The sequence below is a fragment of the Fundulus heteroclitus genome, chromosome 13 (genome assembly GCF_011125445.2).
Source record: "Fundulus heteroclitus isolate FHET01 chromosome 13, MU-UCD_Fhet_4.1, whole genome shotgun sequence".
In the NCBI taxonomy this organism is placed as follows: Eukaryota; Metazoa; Chordata; class Actinopteri; order Cyprinodontiformes; family Fundulidae; genus Fundulus; species Fundulus heteroclitus.
In genome coordinates this window covers 3,304,351-3,331,826 of record NC_046373.1, presented here as the reverse complement: position 1 = coordinate 3,331,826, position 27,476 = coordinate 3,304,351, and the positions used below count along the sequence as shown (strand labels likewise).

The 27,476-nt window shown below is 37.6% G+C and overlaps 1 protein-coding gene across 7 annotated transcripts in view; it reads right to left on the bottom strand.

The window, feature by feature from the left end:
* Positions 1–27,476, bottom strand: part of prkcaa (protein kinase C, alpha, a) — a 173,527-nt gene that overhangs the window by 81,916 nt on the left and 64,135 nt on the right. The window lies entirely within an intron of this gene.

Below are 27,476 nucleotides of genomic sequence, written 5' to 3'. Positions count from 1 at the left end.
AACACAGATAATTTTGTTAATCAAATAAGGATATATGTGTAATATGGAGAAATATTTAAATCCAGTAAAAACAGGTAGATATATGCAAAGATACTGCAGATTAGCCAGAGGTGAAATAGTTGCCTTAGACTACAGAAAACATGTGAAAGCTTGAATGAACCCATATTATGGTAAATATTATGGGATGCTGTAAAAAAACTAAATTAAATAACATCAAAGCTTAAAATATCCATACTAATTCACATTTAGCACCTCAGTTAAATATTTAGGTTAGTTGAGGTGTGATGAAATTTTAAAAACACAAATTTGATCAGTATAGTTTTAAAGGTCAGGATATTCAGAATTCAATAAAAACATTGTCAGTTTAAACAATGTCTACAAACCCATCCTTCGGTAAATATTAGTGTTAAAAGTGTTAGAGTTAAAGCACGTTTTTTTTTTTTTTTTACGGGACATCCTAAACAAGCAGTAGCCACCCTTTTTTATGTTTGTGTGCTGAGCTGTAAAGAAAAACACGGTCACAATGCAAACAAAAAGGTGTGTGTATGGTACATAAATGCAGCTACTATAAAGTGTGGAGTGTCAGGTCGAGTAAAGTCATTTTAATGTGTCTGCAGCACTTACTGACTTTACACAGCGTGCGCTCATTCTCACATTTATATAGTAATTCGTTTCCCTCTCTGAACCTGTGGATTGTGAAGGACTCTTGAATTAAGAGAATAATGATAGCTGACTCCATTTTAAGTGCTACCTCGCTCACGCTCAAATTTTGCTGCACTGTAAATCTCTTTAAAGGCTAGCAGATTTTCAAGTCGAAAGTATTTGGAGAACAATAACAGTAATTCACATGGGCCATAATTGTCAAGTCCAAAGTACTTGAGGTCCAAAATTGTAATGAAAAAAAAAACCTTCATTTACAAAAATATTATATTTGAATTAAATAGACTTACTGTCTAATGTAAAACAAACTTAAACATAAAATGTAGCACCGCGTATAGATTAAAACGGCCCATGAGGCTTACTATTTTCCATAAGATTTATCTTGAGACATACATATCTTATTCTAATTGTGTTGTTTGCAAAAGCTTGACCCCTCTTTTCCTAAATTGTATAAACTCATCACTGCATTGCAAAGGTATTCACACACCCTAAACTTTTCCCAATTTTGTCATATTACCTCTGCAAACTTACTGTATTTTACTGGGAATTGTAATGTAGCAGACCACCACAAACATGAACATAATTGTGAAGTGAAAGGAAAACAACCCATGGTTTTCAATTTTCTTTTTACAAAGAAAACTTTGAAATGTGTGGCAGCATTTGTATTCAGACCCATTTTTTCCCAAATACCTCAAAAAATAAGTCCTTATTGGTAAATTGAGTCCACCTGTGTGTAATTTGTTTCTGTATAGATAAACCTGTTTTGTGAGGGCCTCTGAGGTTTTTTAGACAGCATTAATAAACAAATCACAAAGACCAAGGCACATAAGCAGAGAAGCTAAGGATAATATTGTGGAAAATTTTAAAGCAGAGATGATGAGATCTCATAGCTAAACCCATTGAAAATGTTAAAAAGTATGCCAGAACTTTAACCCTACCTAGTAGGCATGTTAACATTTACTGATTCACACTGATCTCCAGATGTGCATGAGTATAAAGTTTAGAGCAGGAGTGAAAATATGTAGTTTCTTTGATCAAGATGCATTGCTTTTCACATCCTGGCATTGATACCATTTAATCCATTTAGTCATGAGTAAGTATGATTTCATTATAAACATGATTCACACAATTACAGCATTTTTCCTTCTGTTTCTAACAAACATACTTTGATAGAAATCACACAAGAATTATAGCTGCAAAGCAGGCAGAGGCAAAACAACAATAAGAATGAGCTTAAAAAATAGTGGTGAAAATGTATACTTGTTCACAATGAAGTAGTGCCCCTAATATAATTTCCAGAATTCAAACTTTTAAATGCAGTAAATGTGGCGGTCCACAGACACCCTACCTTTATTTCCCCCAACAATAAGCCTCACTATGGCAGTCAATTGGAAGTCAGGTTTTATAAAAGCATATAATTATTGGACTGGATTCATTAAGAAAAGGTTGTTGTTTCATCACATTGATTAAATAGGTGTACTGAGTTGTATAGTACAATTTATTGTTAATTGTATAGTATAGTTTTTTTTCATCGATGTATCTAAAAAGAGTCAAACTGTTTGCAATATATCCAGCTCAATTTCCTATCAGCAACAGACCAGAGATGTACAACCCTTCTACAAAAACAAATTCGACCACCTAAACGGACTGTGCAGTATGTTTTTCAGCACTGGGTTAACACGTCATTCCTGAGGCTTCATACCTTTACAGGACAAAGAGGAATGCTTTGTATGGCCACCTTCCAGCTATCAACTCCTGTAAATGCTGGCAGGCCGGATCTGACAGATGTGTTGTGATAACTTTTCAGCTCTGCTGTTCTGATGTTTCTTTTCTTCTCATATTCAGACCTTTGCAGCCAAAGGTGCAATAAGGTAAAATGTTTCCCCCTTTGTCAACAGTGTCTTTGCAATAGGTCAAATTGCACTACTAAATGCTAAATTGTAAAAGCCATATTAAAACATTGAAGCTTAAAATGGTAGTACAAAAACCAGAAATGACATTACAGTTGCTCAAAACTCAAAGTACTAAAATGTGGGCAGTTATTGTCACCCAACTGAGACTTTATCACACCGGGGAAAAAACAAAGAGAGGTTTGCAACCTGATGAGAGAGGTAGAAAAATATGAAACAGCGGGAGAGACTCGCATGGAGCCACAGACAGCTGATCCAAAAGGATTATCCTCCTGTTCCCTCCTCCCTAACCTTTGTGCCCTCCTATCTGGGATGAATAAGTTATTGCAGCTCAGAACAATGCTGGGCTGCTGATAAACCATAAATTTCTGACAAATGCCGTATGAGCTTTTAAGGGGTGAAATATGGTTTAAGGGTTCATGGATGATGGAAAGCTGGTCGCCTAAAGAGGTACTTCACACAAGTGTCCATATAAAAGCAGTTGAAACAACTGTATTTGATCATAATACGGAGATAAACTAAATGCTAGCATGGATCCTCTGTTAAGTACTGGGTCGCTGTATTCCTGAGTATGACATCCACTTTTCAACATTAATGGGTGCAATATTGTTTGCTTCGCAGTATGAGGGCAATCATTAAGCAATTTTCAGGCTGTACAGGATCATTTAAATATACATATCTTTCCTGAGACATGTATGGTTCTGTATAAACATAATAATCTCCGTTCAACATATTGGACACAAACCTTAAGCAGCTAAAGATATTTTTAACCTTGAAAAAAAGGTATTATTTACATGTTTGAAATGCATATATTAATGGCTTGTCAACATAATTAAGCAATTATTCTTTAGAAAAGTTAACATTGTTATGCCTAATTGCATGGGATAAAAACAAGTTTGTGTCTGTAGAAAAACAGTAAAACTACTGATTTTTTGTTTTGTTTTTTCAAGCAGCTGTCAAAATGCATCTTGCGATATGTGGGTGTATCTAAAAGCACACTTGGGTAGCTTACCTAAATGCCCTCAGAGCAAGATGAACCTGTTGAGGGACTATGGGTGATAAAACATATTTTGATAGCTTTTAAAAGCATTTCCTGTCACAACCCTTGTTCTTCTGTTTGGAGTTCCACCTTTAACCTGTCCTACACTGACACTTACATATTTTAGAACTAGCTTCTGACTGAACAGCAAACACAACAAACTGTTTCTTATTTTAACATATTTGTTAGCATATCTAAAAGTGCTGTCTAACTGGGTCCAAAGTGGAAGAAATTAAGCACATCTTGTGAAATATCAAGTAATGTTAAGTCCATCATATACGTGTGCTGCTTATGATGCGCCCCTTATGCTTAAGAGTGTGGCTATATTGGGAGGACTGCTGTAAAATGTGTGCTGCATCATCACAGAATAAGTCACTTTTGTCATGACATCACTCTCCATTTGTCCCCAGATACCTGCTGATGGCATGATAGAGATGAATGGTAAATGTTTTAAACATTGTCTCTTTGTTCCCCTGATATAAAGCCAAGCAATTACTATCTTAATTAAACCCATGCCAATCGATAAGTCTGCTAAGGAGAACAAATCTTTGTCATTGCAGACAGAGCACCTGCATAGCTTCGCATGAGATCAAGTAATGTTATTGCTGTGACATTTCCCGTCACACTTGGGTAAACTCTGCAACAATAGAAACTATGTGCAGCATACCCTTCCTGTCTACGTAGGAGGTGCTCAAACCACAACATTTTTTTACATTCAAAAACATATAGATATATCTGTAATAGCCAGGGATCCTGGAGATCAAACTTTGATCACATGAATAAAGAAACACATGCTGAAACATACATACATATATATACATACACATACACATATATATATATAATATATATATATATATATATATATATATATATTATATATATATATAATATATATATATTATATATATATATATAATATATACACACACACACACATATATATATATATATATATTATATATATATAACACACACACACTATATATAGATATATATAATATATATATATATATATATATATACACACAACACACACACACATATATATATATATATATAATATACTATATATATATATATATATATATATATATATATATATATGATATATATATATATATATTATATATATATATATAATTTTTATGTGTATACATATCTTCTATTCTTTATTTCTTTGTATCACACAAAAATGCAAGGCATGTTCGCAATAGTGTGACTGATCAAAGAATAAAGCAACTCAGTCTGTCTTAAGGAGCCAACAAGAATAAATTTGTAATTAAGTACAGGGTCTGTAAGCAATTATTCTGAGTTAAGAAAATATTGGTCAAAAGTGATAAAGTCATGGATGGAGTACTACACTGGCCGCTTATTTTCAAGGTTCTCTTCAACGATTCACTTGGGTGAGTGAAACTGTGCAGAAAACGACATGTAGATGAGTGTTCGACAGACATAGGAAACGCTTGCAGGTGTAAGCGCTGAGCCTACGAGTCTATTTATTGATTCTATGCAGAACAAAAGTTATCTTAGATCAACAATTGAGGAAGAACAGCAAAAATGAGAATGAGTCAATATGAAAATGCCAAGATGGTGTTTCGAAGGGATGTTACAGGCTCAGTAAATGATGTAGAATACAGGATACTGTGCGGCAAGGTGTAAAGAAAATGATCTCCCAATATGCATGTAAAGAACCAAGTACTATTTCATCACATTTAACAAATAAGCAATGTTATCTTGGTATTCTCAGTAATATCCAGTTTGGTCAATTACAACAAAAACCCCAACAGGCATCTTTCAATAAAGTATCTATCTGACAGAAGAAAATCTAAAATTACTTAAGACTAATACAGCTCTATAATGAGGCTCAGAGAGAAATTGTTCAGGGTTTTTTGTAATTCAGATATCTTTTTCAACATCAGGAGCAACTTTCATGTGATGTTTCTCTGGTCAGTGTCAAAGTAACCTTTTTTTTTCATTCTTAGTGTATTAATTTGATAAAATCAATACAGTGTGAAACCCAAATAAAAGACAAATGGCCCTGCTAAAAATCTGATCAAAAGATTCAAAGAAACCAGAAGGCAGTGATGAAACAGAACCAGAAACACAGGGGGTCAGCATAATGGTGCTGGTTGATTAGCCAGGCTCTCCAGTCCAACCTAATTAGATGCAGTGCACCATCCAGCCCCTGTTAATGAACAGCTTGGCAGGGTGAAGGTGTGCAACGTTTCCCTAAAGAGTGTAGTGGAGAAAACGTGGATGATAACAAGGCTGTGAGTCATTCTATAATTTATTTTGAGTCATTCTATAATTTATTTTATTTATCTATGTTATTACTGTGATTTTTTTAATTCAAGGGGTCTCTCAATCAAATTGCAATTGATTTACATAAATCTCAAAAACTCCAAAGTTGACACACTGGATAACATGAAGTTTTATCTACTTTATCTAACACCTGTGCAACACAAGAGTCAATATTTGATCTGGTCGCAAACCTCTTCTTTTATCACAGAGTGTTTGTGTATTATTGAAACATCCGGTTGGGGTATGTGGGTCCAAACTGGTCAAACATCAAGTCCTGTCGCGTGCATTAAATATGTGTATCATTAGGATGGTTTTGCTTTTTTGCGAAAACAGCCTGTCTTGTTTTGTTTTATTTACTATCATCATACTAAATGGCCATCTGACCTTCTAGGTCTTAAAGTTCAAATCTCAATACACAGTTTATGAGTACCTCCCAGTGGTCAAAGGGATACAAGCTAGATAGATTATAAATAGATTGAAATGCCCCATCATGCTGCCAATCCAAGCATTTAGTATATGAAGGTGAGTGAATCCTAATCAGCACACTGTCTCCAAGGGCTAGTGGGAAACCAAGTTACATTATTAGGCCATTGCTACGACATTTGTGCAGTTTTACATATATTTACATGAATACATGTATGTATCTTTTCTAACATTGGCAGAATGTTTCAACTTCTTTCCAAAAAAGAAGTAGGAGTCTGGCTTAGTTGGAGGTAAAATGAGATCCAGCAAGTCTCAAATTAGGAAGAAAAAGAAGAGTTGGAGGGTTATTCAGCTGCATGTCTATATTTGTCATAGAAATTCAAGGAAGACATGCAACAGTATGACAGAGGCATCACACTTTGTATTCCCCCGCATAATGACAGCATCAGACCTTAAGGTAGCCAAATAAAACGTGACATGCTTAGAAATTAACATTGCTGAAAGTGAATATTGTCTTCCACTCTGTTGCTCTTTCTGCCCTGGGCTTTCTGAAGTTTAACCGCTGAACAATAAATGATTGCGGATCCAAACGTGTGTAATTAATTTAGGTTTTTACTATAATGCTTAGTGTGAAAGGGATTAAAGCAAACAACATAAATGAACTGACCCCACCTCCCTCCCAGTGACCGCCGGAGACAGGCACCTCTCTACACGTGCCCTGAATTTAACCATCGTCCCGTTTTACAAGCGATGGCATTTCTAAGTCCTGTCCAGTAAGCACAAGCACTGTCTTCTGTAATGAAACATGGTATTACTATTACGTCCAAGCATTAACAATTCTAATTGTTCTTAATTGATCTTTTGTATTTGTAGGTAAAAAAAAAAAAAAAAAGTTAGCAATGAATACCTCAGCCAATACACTCCACCTGCAGCGCACTGAGAAAGACACATCAACCTGGTGTGACATTTGCAGCCAGAGAAGAGAAGGAGGGCGAGTGTGAAATAAGGCACTCCGATTTTCACTTAATCTCTGTCATATCTTTTATCCGCCTGTCTCTATGGCCCATCTATTGGACTGGAAAATGAATTGCTACGCTGATAACAGGGGATGGAAACGTGACGGACAGCATCGGATGATTATTGACCAACACTAAATTACTCTTTCACCTTGTGCCGCTCGATACCTCCCTAAATGCTTTCCTCTCTCTTTTACCCATCATCCCTCACTGGGAGGGTGACATTTGAATTGGAGGTGGCAGGAAGCTCCTCCCTTTACAGGACTCTGAGTCATCCTGTCTGGCGGTTCATCTGTTCCTGGGTTAAATGAGAAACCGCAGAAGCGCTTGTTCGCGTAAGCCATCTACGGTTGACATCAAAGAAGACGCTTGGAACGTTTAAGTTTGCCTCCCAAAATCTCAAAGCAACAATAACTGCTTTTAACTGAGCTCTTTGCTTCAACTCTCTGCACACAACTGAAACAGTCTAATGAATGCCATCAAAGCTTTTGTGAAGTGCAATTTGGTGCATCAACATTGGTTTTGAGAAATCAAGCAGCCGCTTGGTAAATATAAGACACCATCCACAATTTCACTCCACTACCGTCTCCACTTAAAGCTCGATTGATGTAACAGTTAAAATAAGAAATGGAGGGCATAATGGACTTGGCACAGTCACGTGGTATGATGAACATCTTTGTGGACTCAGATACTGTTGTACCAGGATCAGTTTCTGCAGGAAGAAACAAACGAGGCTATTGATCTACACTGTCTTGCTTTTGATGTGATCATTTAATATCTAACAGTTCAATCGATGCCAAGCCCAATGGACTTGATGTTCAAATGGTACAGAGAGCTGCAGCCTGAGTGAGAAGTGCAACATTTAGAAACATTGCAAATAAAATAAAAACAATTCTGCATCAACTGTGAAAAGACTATATATTAGTCAGAAAGCAAACCTTATGCAAGATAGTTGTCAATATTATGTTACCATCCATGAAAGATTAAAAAAAAACATTGTAAGTCAACTACACCAAATTCCAAATTACTGCCATAAAGTATAAATAATCCTGTTATTGAATTTAAGAACGAGAGATGTGGTAAATGACAGGGTTAGGTTTTTTAAATAGCTTCTGTTGCACTATTGCCATGATTTAGACTACTTAGACTAGAAGAGTGAAAGATTTAAAAATGGCTTTTGATTTGTTATGCAAGTTGCCTTCACATCGGCTTGCCCACCATAAAGGATTAGCCATCTACTTGACAAACAAATATAAAAAGTCAATTAGCACCACATACAGATGCTCCCAACCCTAAAAGCAATGTGCAGACACTCTTACCCATACGATCAGTTTAGATTCACCAATTACCCAATTGTTTTAGGATGTGGAGAAAGCCAGAGTGCTTCGAGGAAAACAAGACCCCGCTTCCTCTTTTCTTTTTTTTTTGTTTCACTCAACCTAGTGTGATGTCCCTGTTAGTAGACAATTACACTGTAATAACGAATTTGCATAAAAAAATCCTTTAAAATACAGTAGCTATCCCAAATATTATTTCCCATTACAGAGTAACCCATTCTCAGCATTACTAATCCTGTAAACAAATTCAAACAAATATTTTAAATATTTGCTATCAGAGTAAATAAAATGACATTTATACAAGTCTTGGGATAAAATGTTAGGGCTGATCGTCTGCGCTGAATATTGTGGGTAAGATTTAGAAGACAACAATGTGGAGAGATCGTTTATCTAGACGTGTGCCGTTAGGCTTAGAAAGCCTACTATTTTTAGCATATAAATCATCAGTGCTGGCCTTTCACTAAGCTACAGAGCGGGGATGCAGGTTGCCAATGCAATTCACAGAGGGGTTTACCTGCTATCTGTTAACACATCTGTCTGCTACCAAAGCTGAACGCAATAGTCGGCACCTTAGATGACTTTCTGATAGGCTTTAAATGAACACTGGGATTCTATCTGACCAAAGCCCTGCATGGTTTTCCTGCATTTTTTATTTATTGATTTTTTGAAGTCTGAAGATTTATCATGTTATCAGATGACTTGAGATTCAAAGTATGCCTAAGAAACATGAAAATGTCTTATCAAATTATAACAAACCCATTACATATAATACCTGTTTGTTGGGTCGCTACTGAAATCAACCGTGCAGCTAAAGCTAAGAGCCACAAAGCAAGAACTGATAACAGCTTAAAGCGACTTTATCCTGTGGTTAAATTTTGCTGGATCCCCATTAACAAGCCAGCTGGCCATTGTAGTAAGTGTGCTTTAGTGCTATTGACAATATATTTTAAAAGAAGTTAGTGCAGTTGGTAGACGAAAATGAAGCAACTATTGTGTTGTGTTTTGTTTTTCTTAAAACTGCTCCGTGTGTTAGGAAAAGTCCCTGAATGCAGTCTGGCTTAATTTCAAACTGATATCATGTTTGCAATATTTCTAATGATGCAAACTGTGCAGCCCTGGACTACTTTTGTCGGTTGCGTTTGGCGCCATTTCTTGCTTGGCTCTGTCAGAGCTACAGCTTAAAAATAAACCCGGTGGATAAAATGTTTGCTTCAGTGGCCGCTGAACAAGCTTCTAAAACTTTTCCAACATTTTCAAAGACCAAAGCGCCCTAAAATATGGAAGTGATTCGAGTTATTTAGAGTACAAGGGGTGTTTGGATTCTGTAAGGTTGCACATCATACAAAATCAATGCAAGCACCACGGTCAGAACAAAAACGAGCCACGGTAGGCTTTTATATTTTTATATATATATATATATATATATATATATATATATATATATATATAGATATATATAGATATATATATATATAGATGCTGAATCCGTGCAGGCAGGTTGTTTTCCTGGTATGTTTTTCCCCTACATAAATATTCATGGAAACATTTTAATGCCTGTTTGTTGGAAACACACAGTGTTTTACTCTAAAGACTTTGTGAAGCTAATTTCACTTTATCACATTTAATTGGGTGAATAATGTTAAAATCAAATTCTGGATATTAATGAATAACTTCATGGAATTTTAACCAAACCAATCAATTTAAAACTAGACAAACCAATAAATAACATATACAGGTAATAATGAATACGATATACACAAGAGTCTACAATCATACTCAATAAATTAAAATATTATATTGAAAAGCTAATTCATTTTACTACGATAAACAAATCATATGAATTAACATGGACCGGTGATGTTTTAAAGCTTTTATTTCTGTTATAAGTTATTTTTTCCACCTCCAGCTAAGATAAATCCAGCAATTAAGAGAAGAATATTGCTTCAGATCAATAAAAAAGCTTAGTTTTTCATGCCTAATGAAAACTGTGTTTAATACCATCTTAAAGGCTGTTGTGTTTTTCAAAAGGTACTTTTAACCTGACAAACAAGCCTCTTAGAAATGTATATCCTCATGTATTGAATATGACTTTATATGTTACAACCTCCATCATTACATTTTAATGTAATAGACAGATATTCTTTCTGCTTTAGAGTTCCACTTATGACTTTCCTAAGGTCTTTTTATATACTTCTAGTTCAGTCCCTTATAAATACATATTTCATACTTTAAAGTACAAATCTTTGTTTATATTGCATTTTGTGGCATGCAAAAAAATCATATGGTTATTGTAAAAGAATAAATAAATAAACTAATAATAATTAATAATTTGCTTTTCAGGGAAGAACCAAAGTGTGTTTAGCTTAATCAGTTAATTGGAAAATTGGGCTAAAATCCTCAGCCACATTCTGAAACAAAAGAACCGAAGAAGGCACAAGCTGAGACTCACAGAAAGCTTTAAAAGGATCAGAAGCCAACGAACAAACTTCTCTGCTTCAGTGTTCCCAGCTGGAGACAGCCGAGATCCAAGCTGATAAAGCGCTCCCCTACATGATGGCCATATTGTTAATTTGCAGACACTGGCTCATTAACAGAAACATGGACACCGGCTGTGCATGACATCCTCAAGGTCAGAAGAGGACGGGAGGAGCTGTCACAGCTGTCACACTAGCTGGAAGGGGATGCCACTGTTTACCAGCTGCTACAACCAAGGTTTCCTCCTTTTGGTCGGGTTACCAGCTCCAGAGGCCAGAATTAATCGGCTCATCAGACACGAGCCATCTGGCAGACACTTAATAATGAAAATAACTTGACGACCCGTTCCAAAAGTCAAATCTAACTGTCAACACCTTGGCAGCGCTGTTCCTGCTGTGATAATAAAATAACTTAGCGGATCAGCGCTGTTATCTATGGTCCTCACTCTGTGGCCGGGTGTACAGAGAAAATATAAATAATAGATTTTTATTTTATTGAAAACATCTTTTAATGTGCAGATCATTTGTAAAAACGATCTGCACAATATTATAAAGAAAGACATAGTTGTCCAAATCTGAATGGTGTCCAGAGATTCCTAGATTCAAAATTTTCTTTTCATTCATTTTGCCTCTGTCTTTGTGATTGCAATGCAAAAATGATGTTTCTTTGGACAAAAATGTGCTATACAGTTGCCTTTCGTGCAATGCATTTGGCTGTTTACATAATATAACCTTCTACAGGCCTTTTCTGTGACCCAGTTGAGCCAGTGCTATATCAACTTATCATTCTCTTAAAAAAAAAAAAAGCGTGAAAAGGGAAGGGTCGGATGTACAATTATCCTGCAAACAATAATAACAGGCTCGTCAAGCTATCATTGTGATAGTTTGAAGTCAGTGGTTGTGTGACGCTAAAGCACTTTGCATTGTCTCTGTACTGAATTGTGCTTTACAAATAAATTTGCCTTGCCTTGCCTTGCCTAAACCGACAGAGACATTTTCATCTTCCACCCAGTTCAAATAAGTTCAAAATGGTAATGTTTTCAGAAATTTAAAGATTTCACTGACTACCAACTTTCAAAGAGGTACCATGGGTAAACCTTCAGATATTTTACAGCAATGCTAAAAAACATAAAGGTACAGAGGACTCCATCTTGGGCTTAAAAATGCAGAATTAGCTCGAAAGAGACAGTTTGACCTGTCTGCAACTTGTGTCCTTCTATTTCTGGCGAGTAGCTTCAAAGCTCCAGCTGGTTCAGCCGAAACTTCACTCTTACATCTGAAGTCAGGTTTGCACCTAAGACCTTTTACGACATCTATTGTTGGAAACATCTAAACAAACAAGGCAGTTATAACCCTTATAAATCCTCCGTGATCTACACATTTTCTTCACGCCTCACTATCAATGGCAAGATCCCGACACAGAATGGAGGACTGAAGTTACGCCACCAAGTTACTCCCTGATCTGCCCTGTGGCCACCAACATTTTATTTGTTCTTTTCGTGGTAATGCATTTAAATTATCATTACAGAAAACGTGGTCCTGTTGGGTTCATCAGGGCGTGATCTACAGCTCTCACTAGAGCTGTTTGTAGCCGAGTGTGAAGCGGCCAGGATGAAGATCAGTGCCTCCAAAGACCAGAGACCATGGTCTTGAACCGGAAAAGGGTAGAGTGCCTTCTACGGGTTGGGGAGGATGTGCTGCCCCTAGTTTAAGTAATCCGTTGTGGTGAAGAGAGAGCTGAGCCAAAAGGCAAAGCTCTCGATTTACCGGTCGATCTAAGTTCCTATCCTCATCTATGGTCATGACCGAAAGAACGAGATCCCGGATACAAGCAGCCGAAATTAGTTTTCTCCGTAGTGTGTCTGGGCTCTCCCTTAGAGATAGGGTGAGGAACTCAGACATCCGGGATGCGGAAGACGATGGATGGATGGATGGATGGATGGATGGATGGATGGATGGATGGATGGATGGATGGATGGATGGATGGATGGATGGATGGATGGATGGATTACTATAAAGCCCTTAATAATCAAACTCCATCATATATCAGAGCTCTGATTACCCCGTATGTTCCTAACAGAGCACTTCGCTCTCAGACTGCAGGTCTGCTGGTGGTTCCTAGAGTCTCTAAAAGTAGAATGGGAGGCAGATCCTTTAGCTATCAGGCTCCTCTCCTGTGGAACCAACTCCCAGTTTTGGTCCGTGAGGCAGACACCCTGTCTACTTTTAAGACTAGGCTTAAAACTTTTCTTTTTGACAAAAATTATAACTAGTGACTCATGTTACTCTCAGCTACCTTTATAGTTTTACTGCTATAGGCTTAGGCTACTGGAGTATATCAGGATCTAATTTTCTCACTCTATTGAGTTCTACTGTTCTTCAATTATGCATTATGTGTTGTCATTTCTGCTTTAACTTTCTGTTCTCTCTCTTTTCTCTTCATAGTAGGTACACCGGGTCTGGCGTTCTGTTAACTGTGACATCATCCAGAGAAGACAGCTCACCCACTACTACCATCTAATGTAGAACAGATTACTGGATCAATGTGTGCTTCTGTGCTTTTTTGTCTCTCTTGTTGTGTCTCTGCTCTGTCTTCTGTAACCCCAGTCGGTCGAGGCAGATGACCGTTCATACTGAGCCCGGTTCTGCCGGAGGTTTTTCCTTCCCGTTAATGGGTGGTTTTTCTTCCCACTGTCGCTTCATGCTTGCTCAGTATGAGGGATTGCAGCAAAGCCATGTACAATGCAGATGACTCTTCCTGTAGCTCTACGCTTCCCCAGGAGTGAATGCTGCTTGTCAGGACTTTGATGCAATCAACTGGTTTCCTTATATAGGACATTTTTGACCAATCTGTATAATCTGACCCAATCTGTATAATATGATTGAACTTGACTTTGTAAAGTGCCTTGAGATGACATGTTTCATGATTTGGCGCTATATAAATAAAATTGAATTGAATTGAATTACTGAAAAACAAGGTGTATACACGTCATATCATGTAAGAACCTATAACCACAATCAGTTGTAAAAGGTTCTAGGAGATTGTGAAATGAGTGTGACGTAGTGACATGACACAGAGCGAAGACAGCTGCATAAATCCACAATAAATGGTGAAAGCAGATGTGCCACGTGACTTTACAGAGTCTGATTTTGACACATGTGCAGGTAATATCATGCTGTTGAAGGCACACAACTACTGTGCTTGTATTCAAAGCTGTGAATGGATTTAAAAAGTGTGATGAGGATAAACTAAGCTCTTACACATTGCCCAGCGTAATCACAGAGCATGCAACATAAGGACACAGGGTCAGTGATCCCGACAGATCTGCATTCATTATCTGAAAGGACAAAGTTATGCATAATGGGGGGTTGTGGTTGCATGTTTGTTGTGGAACTGTGATCTGAAACGGGCTACAGACTGTCTGCCTGTTCCTACGGGATCTGAACTAAAGCAGGGCTTTAGTTTTATGCCACCAAAAGTAAAAAAAAAATAATGTTTTTATTCATAGATTTTTCAACCAAAGTAGTTCCACTGCTAAATTAATGCTATCTGGACAACATCGTGTGTTGTGGTTGTTGTCTCAAACTGTGCAAGCATGGCTCAGTAGCAGTGATTTCAATACTTCCATACTGTGTTGATCGTGAGGATCGTGCTAGTAAGGATTGTAACTCAGATCCGATCTACTACAAAAGATGAATGGAGTATCTTTGATTAAAGCAAACTCCCACAACTGTACAAACTCCCACAACAACTTTGACACAGACAGTTGTCCAGAGTATCAACTCGCCAGTATAAACAGCATTTTTTTTTTAAATACTTAAGGGTCACTGCCGCAGGACTGGATACATATTTGTTGCTAAGAAAGCTCAGAGGGAGTGATGGAATGCATTAAATTGGGCTTCAGGGCATAAATTGTATGTGACTTTAATCTACTACAAATAAATTTGTTTGTATAATATGGGGTGTATTTATATCCAGCAGGGGAACAAATCTGGAAAAAAAAGTATATTGCAACAATGTGTGTTGTGTCTGTCTGTGTGCTTGAGGTTCAAGGCACTAGAAATATTTGCCCCGTATTGATCTTTCTACTCAGTTTGGTGACTTTCTCACTTCCAGTTGCATTATTTTAAAAATGTACAATAACATTTTTGGTACTCAAGGTTTCAGACTTTAAATACCCTCGGATTACAGTCCATCTTCTGACTTTATGCAATCAATTTGTATCATAAACGATTGTATTAGGGGAAAGAAAATCCGCCTTTGAAAAGAACAAAAGTTACAATATTTTATGCACACAAACTGTCCTAAAGAGGCACAACATATTTACTATAATAGACATTTTCAGCAAATCAGGACTGCTGTTTTTATCTTGAACATTGCAACATCCTAAGAGTCATTGTTTGGGGATGTTTAAAGCAACTTATGTCAGTGTTTATCAGATCATCAGTAGATCTTTTGTCCGTTTGGAAGGACTAGCGCAACAAACGTCATTGTCTCCAGATTCTAACTTAACGGTTCACAGTCTTTTTACTTTAGCCTAAACGTATCAACGTCTCACAAAAGTGTCTCATAACATTGATTCTATTTTTTTATGACTACATGAGGTAACAGCTTTTTTCGATTGGTGATGCACGGAAACATTAAAAATTTTCTCTTTCATGGCCGTTGAAGTAAGAGTCCCAGCCTCTAGCGTTGTTGGCTCATTGGTCATTTTGTGGCTTGCACAGGAAAAAGCAGGGAAAACACACCATAAGGGGCACAATGAGCAGGTCCCATTAATTTGTGTGACCAAGTGGCAATAAGGGCGACAGAAGTTGTGAAATGTGCACAAGCCATCTATATCATCCACATTTTTGAGATAATCAGTTCCTCCGAGGTTGGGAATATATTCATATTAAGAAAATGGGAGTTCAGACTTGTTCAGCGTCAGGAGGTTGTGGACCCCAAAGCAAGCAGTAGGCAGGCGGAATAATGAGAAGAGCTGATTAATGAAAAATGAAGCTTGAACTTACACCGACTGTTAGATATAGTGAATATAAAGACATGTATGAAACTAGCTACAATGAGGAAACATGAAAATCTTGCAAGGAGCAGTTTAAAACAGGAAGCTTGCAATGATTACTGGAGTGAGTGAGTATAACAGGTGAGTATAATTAACCAAATGTGTTTCAACTGTAGGGGAGCATGAATTGAGACACTGTGGGAGTTTGGCTCACAGGGTAAACAACTGTTCAAAATGGACACAGGGACACATCCACACATAAAAAAGAAATGTAGGAAACAGTACGCTCGACTATGAAGGGTAAAACGTCCGCGGAGAGTCAGCGTGGAGTCTGCGCTCACAGTATGCACACAGTATGCCCGACTATGTGGGAGTATTTAGGCAGCCCGCCCCCGGAGTACGCGCTAGCAACAATAAACCAACAAAATTAATCCACTATAAAAGTTAAGTTTATTTTGGCCTTATGTTAGAAACAGGACAGTGTAGTCCATCTACTCTACCCTCCTGACAGAGATGGATAGAGAGCTATTTACGTGAAGGGGCGGAGTGATATTACACACTTGGGAAAAATATTTAGTGCGCCTTATAATCCGGTGCGCTTTATGGCCTGAAAAATAAGGTGTATATATATATATATATATATATATATATATATATATATATATATATATATATATATATATATACACACACACACACACGCACACGTTAGGCCCTGAAATATTTGGACAGTGACACAAGTTTTTGTTATTTTAGCAGTTTATGAAAGCATATTCAGGATACAATTAAAGTGCAGGTGCTCAGCTGTAATGTGAAAGTATTCACATCCAAATTGGAGCAAGGGTTTAGGAATTACATTTCTTTAATATGTAGTCGCCACATATTTTTGTTCAACCTGTTGTATTAAACCTTAAAGTCTGTACCAGAATTACATTGTAGTTGTTTCATTTGAAATCCAATGTGGTGGCATGCAGAGCCCAATTCATGAAGAATGTGACACTGTGCAAATATTTCTGGGCCTAACTGTGCATATATATATATATATATATATATATATATATATATATATATATATATATATATATATATATATATATATATAGTCCTCTGTCCTCACCATTATTAACACAGGCAATAAAAAATCTGTAATCCATATAAGCACTTACACCTCTTCACCCATCCTCCCTGCAAACCCATGATCAAGCCCCCCTTTAGAAAGCAGCGTCACACACAATTAGCATAAGAGACTAAGGATCTGCTTGTTATACACCCGAGGGAGTAGAAATATCATCAGCAAGAGGCCCAGGGGACCCGACCGTCACGTCAGCCGTCACTCAAAACTTTTAATACGGCAAGCAATGGCTTAGCCGTGAAGTAGAATGACAAAACCTGTCTCTCTACTGTCTTCCCTTTTTGAATAACGTCAAAAGATTATCAGTTCAAATGTATCAAAACAAACAGCATGTTTTTTTTTTCAGAGTTAACTAATAAAACCTATTTAAAAATGTAATCCTTAATATTGTGATTTTAGTATAAAAAATGATTCAACTATGCTGTAACAAAATCCCGATACTTAGCCAATTGACAGCCTTGTTTGGTCAATGAGTATATCATCCCGTTGCAATTCAACATGTGGGGATAATCATTTAAGGCACTTAGCGTAGCAAATTACACCGAGCAGTTTTATTGACTGTTACAGAAGCCACGGCAGATGGCAGATGTTAATGTGAGCAATCAAATGCAGGCGGGGATGTTCTCTGTGCCCGCGGAGTCCGGTGCATTCTCTTCTTTTCCTCCCGATATCAACTGGTGTTTTTGCATAATGGCTGAGGAAACTACTTCCTCCTGTTGCAATACCACAAACAATCTTTAGCCTGGCAGCAGAGGCTTTTTAGGTCTTATTGCCTCTGGAGCAGCAACCACAAGGGAGACAAATGTGTCCAAGACAATTTGTGCATGCTGGTCTGTAGTTCAGAGAAGTGATGAGTTTATCATGATCTACAGTTTAGTGCAAGATATACATCTGATCTTTATTCTGTCAGTGGAGCTACCATGTTTGATATTGCTAGTTTCTACATAAAAAATGTTTTTCTCTTATTATGTTTTGGTTTTGGTCTTCTTATATGTTTTCTTACAACGTATATTACAACACAACACAACACATATATACTAACAATATATATATATATATATATACAAGGGTGTCTCTGAAGTAACATGCACTTTTTGTATGTGACAGTATTTGATGTCTCATAAAATGTTATTACTTTCTTCAAATTTAGACTTACAGAAAAGATTGCTGTTGTTTTTTTTTTTAGATAAAACGTTGTGTGGCAGCAGGTTTAAGATTTGAAGTACACTTGGTCTCAGACTGCTGAGCCAAACTTGATAAATGTGTATTCATTTAAAAGGTAAACAATACCACTCAGGTAAAGCACATTCCTGCTATATAATAACTAGTTTAAGAACTTAAAGAGGAAAAAAAGGGAAAGAAAACTAATAAGCATGAGCAATAACAATGAAGAGCATTGGACAGAATCTGGCTCATAGATGATATTATGATGTTTGTCCCTTGAGACATCATCAGCAGGGCAATTGGAAACCTTTGCATTCGACTCCAGCTTCCTCCCTGGGTACTTAGCCCCAATGTGCCCATCAATCTGTGTATCTCTCTACACACATTCGTGAGTGCAGCCGAGTGAATGTGGCGAATGGTGTGTGTGCTTTCAGTGGTTGATGCGACTCCAAAAACGCTATCTAAGTTCAGTCCATTTGTCCTTCGATTGCAATTTAATAGTATCAAATCACAAACCCCTAATGTTAGGATTTGCCATAAAATGGTCAATAATATTGTAGCTTCTATCAAACAGCAGAATTCTTAAATTTTCTTCTAAAGCAAACTCTTGGCACGTATCCTGTTTTTAATAGAGCCCTCTGCTTCAAAGGAAAAAGGTGGAGAGCAGCAAGAAAACAAACACTGACACTAAAATCTGACTTATAAATACAGCAACCAGAACAACATTCAGTTTGATTCCGATACTTCCAGAGCAATGTTGCGCTCTAAAAGGTCTGAATGCAGTGAGACGGGTAATCTCACTTCAACACTTGCTTAATGCACCGTCTATGATACTTTGAATCCTAAACAAACAGTTAAAGGAAATCAATGCCCAGTCCAATTTAGTTTTGTAAACACTTTTCAGACAATAATAATCACTCTTGGTTTACATTCTTGGTTTGTATTATTAGCCAATACTGAGCCTGGGAACTCAAAACATCATCTTTTCTCACTTAAACTAACATGAATCTATAACCACATCCTACGCTTTACGAAATGTTTTGATGCCTTGAAAGATCCTATCTTCCTGATTGAGCATGAATGCATTTCTCGGTTGCAATGATCTATCAGGAAATTCAATCCCTTCAGAGTCTAAGACATGAATTTAATGAGATTTTTTCCCCTATCAGATAGGAGTCCATCTGCAAATGTTCTTACCTCAAACTGGCAGTTTGAGGTAAGAACATAAATCAGCCGATTTCATTTCTTGCCTTATTAACAGAATATGATTGAGCTTTCCCGTTTCACTCCCTTCACTCTTCCATTCCTGGGTAGATTGTGTCTGTTGCGGCGTTAACTTGCTAACTCACGCTGGTTGCACACACAATTCTAAACTTGCATGCAGCAACTATTATTTGGTCTCCGGTCTCTCCGTGAAACGTTCGGTAGAAACGGCTTGCTGCTTGGCGGTTCATGCAGGTCACACATGACCAGCTTAATGAACTGTAGGCAGAGCGGGGCATCCAAAAACATCTAACAGTCAGAATTAAAGTGGGTGATCTATGACGCTGAATGAAGCCTGGCGAAGGAGGCCAAATTGCATTAGACATGCTACATAAGTAGAGCATACAGTAGGTTCTCATTTTCTCCCTTGCATGCACCATCACCAATCTCTGGTCAATCACATCATCCTATCTGGCACCCATCACTGTGTATTTTATGGTTGCATATGTGTTCATTTGCATGTTGAATATACAATAATCTAATTTTACCAACTGCAACACCTGCCAGGGCTCTGATGGATATAACACAACTCACACAGGATACGTTTAAAGCGTTATATGTACACCAAAATGCGAAATTGAGTTTCTTTGAAACAGTGTTTCCTTGGAAGCAGCGCTGGTGCCAAGGCTTGCATAAGGGTGTGTGCTAAAAGCATGTGTTACTGGCATCTAATTCTGTACGGAGTAGGAGGCTCACTTGAGCTTCTATGTTACATCAACATTATAGCAACCTTCCCAATAACTGAGCGGGTCACAGTTTTACTGCCGAGGCAGCTCTACCCACTACAGGAATGGATCAAAAACATGTGGTGATATGCAGTACTGTCTGTTAGCAGGACCTTACCTTGGTTTGTCTACATATGGAGCGTGCCTCACAATTATACCATCAGATAATATTTGATTACTTTCTGATGACGTTTGGGAGGCAGTAGGGAACATGTCAGTATTTATGCTGTGTTCTAAAGAATCTTTAGAAATGGCTTTCTTTAGAAAGAAGGATGGAAGCTTTCCAAACAGAAAGTGGTACTGTAACATCCTGAGCAGGGTTTCCCCCTGAAGTATTATTTAACCATGCCATATAACCACCCTGGAAACCTGGGTAAAGGTAAATGGGATATAGAAAATAGATAATTAGGCAGATGATAATTTGAAACATCCCTGCAAAGGGTTTAACACACTCATTTTTTTGCTACTCTCCATGTTTGCATCACTTGCAGCTATCTTTGACGTTGCATTGTATTATTTTTTTCTTTCCCACAGAAAATACTATTTGCTTAGTGCTTCTGCATTTAGCTGCATCCCTTTGATGGAGTCATGGATGGATGTATTACTACTATTACCTTTGTGTACTCTTTTTTTGCCTTAGTAAGCACTGTTGACTCAGCAAGTTTTGCTGACTGAGTTTTTGATGGACCTTTTGCTGCTTTACCTCAGTGTACTCTGTTTTTCTTTTACATAGAAAGTACCCCTGGCTGGGTTCTTCTGTCCTTACCCTTTGTCTCTGCTGTTAATGGAGTCATTTTAAAGGGTTTAACTGGATGTAATTAACTCAGTGTACTCTTTGTAGTTCAAGCCCATAGAAAATACTCATGGTCCAGTCCTTCTGTTTTTAGCTATGTCTCTTTGGTAAAAGAAGTCACCGGTAAAGGTGTTACTACAATCACAATTCTAACCCATTTCTAGGTTTCATTGTTGACGTCCAATTCCCAACAAAAGTCAACATGGAGAACATTAAAGAAAAGACTCAAATCATTTAAATATCATCTAGTCAAACCTAAACAATCCACTGTAATTCAGATTTCAGTTTAGTAATGTTTGGTGAAAGCACAATCTCCAATCCTGGCACTAATATTGACTTAAAGCTGGGGTCGGCGATTTTTCTGGAAGTTTCCCCAAGTCCCTTTTTGATTAACTGCGCCTCCGCAAGACCGTCTTACCCGCTACTTTTCGACATTAGGGGGATCACATGAAGAAAATCTCCCAAATCCACTCTGGTCTTTTTCTTATTTCTTTCTACTAACTCTGATGAATCCATACCCTTCGGATCGAGGGGCATGGATTGGTTAGTTTTTACAGGCCTGCAGCTCCCACAGAGATTTAACTTCCTTTTTCTGAATACATAATGTATTGACTACTTTCAGGATGGAAGGAGGATTTTACCCAGCATAACAAAAAGTGTTTCTGAACAGGATTACCCACTATAGCTTTAATGGTAAAAAGGCAGACTGGAGAACAGAACAGGCCTGTCTAAAAGAGATGGCCAGCACCCTAGCTGGAAGGTAAATTGACTAAACATAAAGATGAAAGCCTCCATTGCCTGTGACAATCCAAGATGCCCGTGGCAAAGATGATGCAATTTACCACCACTCCAGTTTAATCTTGTTTTCAATTCTCAACCAGAATCCTTGTAATGAGACTTTGTGTCCCAAGCTTTCAAACCCGAATGCAGCTCCCAGCAGATGTGTTGTCTGTTAAAAGTCTCCCATGTGATTTACACTTTCAAATATTGCTTCACTTTTTTTCTTGGGGCAAAATGAGTTCACAAATAAGAGTGCTCTCACATTAACCACATGGCAACTATTTCAGTGTGTCTTTGTCAAGCCATTGCAAAAAGCAATGTTGCAAAGGTGGACTGAGTCACTGCTTATAAGCCGCCCCACCTCGCCCCCAGAGCAAGACCATTAGAGTAATGTTGTTATGAATTGTTTTTTTTGGGGGGGTTTTGTAGTCAAGTTTATAAGTGAGACGACTTATACAAGACCATTATTGTGCTGTTAAATGTACCAGACTTAGAATAAATTGAAAAATAAATTCACCAAAGTTGAAAAATGAAATTAATATCAAATTAATTAATTCATTTGACATTTAAATACATGTAAGATGCAAATGATCGGACAAATGTCCCGGATGTGAAGCTATTGGATAGTTATGTTAGAAGAATCATAATTTAATGCTCATGCATTAAGTTCATAATGTTTGATGCTTGAATTTGAACTGGGGTCAGATTTAATGCACATAGCGATTGTCAGTTTTCCATAAATGCCTAATAGCATAAGCAACAAAAATGTTCCTATTTATATGCTACACAGCGGATATGACTGCAAGAGCTAATTAGAAAGAGTAATAACCACAACTTATTTACAGTTTCATGTTCTGAAACACTTTATCTTAAGCGCTATTTGTCTGTTAAATATGGAAAACTAACTGATGTGGCTGTCAAACAGTCAATTCAGAGAATTCAGCGTGGGTTTTCACACTGAAACGAGTTCTCCTAAATATGCACTGAGAAAATAATCAAACAGAGTGCTGCACTGTTTCCTTCACTTTTATGTCCCCACCTCTACATTTTGCTCGTCGTTTTGTAGTTTTCCTTTTGGTGATGTACAGCAGGTAGAGAAGGGAAGGGTTATGCAAGTCTTAACACCATCAACAATCCATGCCACGCCTTAAAGCAGTGAAAGTAGATCTGTTCCTCAGACACAATTGTGTTACTGTCACAAAAACAGCGCTGTCTCTAAGTTGGCGTTATATTTGGGTTCCAGGCAGTGGTGGTTCTACACCAAATTTAGCAGGGGGGCCAGGGTGGGGCCAGTGTTTTTTCACAGGGGCAACAAAACAGGTCAACATTTCATTGTTTAATATATGAAGTAAGCCAAAGAGCCAATTGTGTCTCTGGAACTGCAGATTGCAGACCCCTGATCTTTTCTCAATACGGCGGGAGCTTAATGTGAAACAGCCAAATTTTTTAATTATTGTTATTTTTTATATTTATTTATTTATTTAATTATTTTGTTATTCTATTATTGGGTAAAAACATAAACGTAAAAAATACAACTGATCCAAATGACCAGTCAGTCACGGTATCTCTGTCAGCATTTATCATCCTAAGAAATTTCATGTCACGTCTTTAGTACAGGGGCCATAACATGGGCCAGGAACAGTTCTACAGGGGCACAGGCCCCTGTTGGCCCCTGTCTAGAACCGCCCCTGGTTCCAGGTCAATCATTCTGAACAAGCATGACAAATAACCCGCCCACCAAAGTCTGCCGAAGGACAGGTTAACGTTCCATCTGTTCATCGATGACATGAACTGTGAAATATTTTAACAGCTACTGTTTCTGACGTCGAATTAAAGGCTACGGGGTCAGACCACAACGGTAAATACCAACTTTTGAGACGCGCAAACAACGCAACACATTGATAATGCACATGCAACCTGAACACGTTCTCGGGGAACAGGAAGAATGGTGCAGGTGTTCGGACTCTTCGGCGTACATTTGCTGAGCGTCCGTTAGTGGTCTGCCTGGACGCCGTGTCACCCTCGGGTCAGCTCTGTGCGTTTCCAAGGAAATGTGCTGCTGCTTAACTGTATTACACTGTCACAACTATCTGTGCACCGAACAGGCCCGAGGGGCTAAGAGGTGATCGTTAGAGCGTGCGTGTGCGTGTGTGTGTGTGTGTGTGTGTGTGTGTGTGTGTGTGTGTGTGTGTGTGTGTGTGTGTGTGTGTGTGTGTGTGTGTGCGTGTGTGTGTGTGTAAGAAGAGAGGGAATCAGTGCAAACAGACTAGCAGATTACAGACTAGCAGATTGCCCCGGGTCAAATGTGCTGTACTGGTTAAGTGGACATCAATGATGCAATGGCCACACACCCACACAGACGCAGGCGCATCATACCTCTCAGGTTCATCTGCCGAGCCCCTGCGGTGAAACCAAGAGCTCTTGCATTATTGATGACGCTCTTCCGTAAAGCACTGAGCTTACTTCAGCTGCAGGCAAATACTACACCTAGCAGTGAAAGCAAAACATTTAGCTAAACTAAGTGTTATGATCGTCACCCAGCGAGGCTACTACTATGACCTAACCTCTAGGTATGCGTAATAGCAGCATTTGTATTGCAGTGCATTGATCAGCAAAGCTGTCGTTCAACAGACACTTGGTTTGAACCCAATTAAACTGATGAATTTAGTTCATCAATTTAAAGAAGGGACATATATTGTCCCAGCAGCTGTGACTGTGAGGGGAAAGCGAGTTTTTGATTTTCCTGCCCCATGAATCCATCGTTAGCTTCTGTGGAAGAGACCACTGACCCCTCCATACACTTTGTTTCTTATAGGAGAGGACGTTATAAAACGCAGATATGAGTCATAAGATGCACGTAGCCAAGACAAAGCAGATTCGGGGGATATTATCTGGCCGAAGGAGTTATTGGTTTTCTGCACTGCTTTAGGCTATTTAATAAGTGCGGCTGCCCTTAGCAACAGCAACACAGCTGCAGCTGCAAAGAAATGCATAAAAAACAATCTAATATTAGTAGCAAAAGGGGAGCACTTTTAAGGTAGACAGATTTGATTTGTGCAAGTCATGAAAGAATATACACGTAAGAAATGAATGTTCTGTCTAAAAAAAACAGGTTTTAGCGCCTACAGTCTACAGCTTTATCTGAAGTCTTCCTTTTCTTTTTCAAATCGGACGCAATAAACATTCTGAGAATAAAACTTTTTTCTATTACAGTAGCATAATGTCACACATAATAACCTGTCCTACCTTTAGGCTAGGTAACTTTATGTATTAGGAGGAAACAAAGTCTAATTTTAGGATTTATTTGTTTCCAATTTAAAAAAAACTGTGTTACCTTATGAACACCCCCATCTATCTATGAAATACATGTTACTGAAGATTTGATGATAAAGTGTGAAATCTTTTAAACAGTAATCCATGACTTGATTGTCATGGATCATGGATGGTACTGAATAATGGACATCATTAAAGAGCTAAATGCCAGCTAAAAGTCACTGATTTCATGTAGAGACGCAAAGTAATTTTGCGTGATAAAATTTTTTATTTTGTGTGTATTTCATGGTGTTGCTGTAAGAAAAACGGATTTGTTTGATAATACAAAAACATTAAAGTTAAGCCTAAAATCATTAATATGCCTGGGAGATTTGTATGTTTAGGATATATTTAAATTTCCGACACAGGTTTCTTCAAAATTAACATAACTTTAACATTTTGGTGGTAGCTGAGAGAAAATCTGAGGATTTAACAAAGGATTGGGTTTATTGGAAGGAGGCCTTTGAACCCCAAAGACTTGGAGCTCATTCGTTATTTAGTATTTTTATTTATTTACATAAAACAGTTTTGGTATTGAATAAATTTGTTGTTGAAGCAACTATTGGCCTAAAAAGAATTAAGTACATGATTTATGTTATGGCTGCAGTTAGTAAATGGCAAGAAAACGTGTGTGAGAAACTTTAATTTTTACCCCATTAATCCATCCATCCACCATACTTGATTTATTTAGTATATACTTAAAATGGCCAGAGCCTATCTCAGCATTCACCAAGAAAAAGAAGCAGGGTTTAACATGGACTCCATCACGGGCCGAAATAAACAACACTGCAAGGTTACAATACCACCTAGAGCTAATTAGTATTAGAATTAGAATTTGACTTTGAGAAACTGTGGGACAAAATCCTTAATTTCCTAAGAATAATATGCAAACTCACGTTGTTAATCAGATATCAACTAACCAATGTTCCTGCACGCTAACATTTGTCTTAGAAATTTTCTATTACACTTGTTTGCGCTTCATTAAATAATGTAAAAACCTGGCATATTTTGTCTACTCCTCAACTTATAAAGGTCTCCTAGCTCAAGAACACCAGATTCAAAATAAATTTAAATTATGTCCACGGCGTCTCTTTAATTTCTGAAGAAGACAGTGAATGTCCCATTCTTTCAAAGGGACTCTCTAAAAGCTAAGAAATTTGTTATTTGAACCGAATATGTAATTCTTGAATTCAATTTTAAGATAAAGTCTACATATTTTAAGGGTTAGGTTTTTCTGAAGGTTTAACTTGATTATTATTCATCAATCAATATTTGTCAAATGTGTAATTATTTACAAGAAAAACAGGCTTGAATTGGTATAAGACACCTTTTTCACATACAAAACAGGGTCGCGTAAGGAACTTCTCAATCTATTAATGCAAGTGGTATAAGACGTGGAAAACCTGTTCGGTTAAACAAAAAACAGGGTAGCGAGAATCGCTGAAACACACATATCAGACAGGTCATTGAAAATTGTCCTGGAAACAATGAACCCCATTTCTTAGTGAATGGTGCAACACCTGACTCAGACAACCCTCTGCAATCTGTGGAGAGCTCTATTTAGAGTCCGGGTTGAGATATATCCAGTTACAAAGGCCAGGCTTTGAGCCCCCAGCAAGCAGGCAGGTATGTAAATGTGTTTCACACTTTCAGAACTGACAAGCAATGGCAGATAGAACATAGTCGCTACTATTGAACCAAGAATAAAAGCTCCTTACAAGGGTCATTTAAGAGTTTAGGGTGAGAGTTTATAAAGCATCCTGAATTATTTCTGTGGCCCTATTTATAACATGGCTGTAGAAAAATGACTTGCTACCAATCATACAATGGCTTGACAAGTTACTTTTACCCCTTGACCCTTTTCAATAGTTATTACATTACAAAGATGAAGTTTCTGTTTGCAGCTTTATTTGATAAAGTAACTAATGAGTTATTACTTTGTAGAGTCACCTTTACTGCAATTTCTGTTGAAAGTCTTTGTGGGTATGTCTCTTTGCACATCTACAGATAAAAATTCTTGCCCATTCTTCTGAGCAAGCACAGTGAGATGCATGAACTATGTTTTTACATTTCCCAATATATTTAAAGCGTATTGATGTTTTCACCTGATACAATTTATTGTTTGTTATTGATTTCACAAC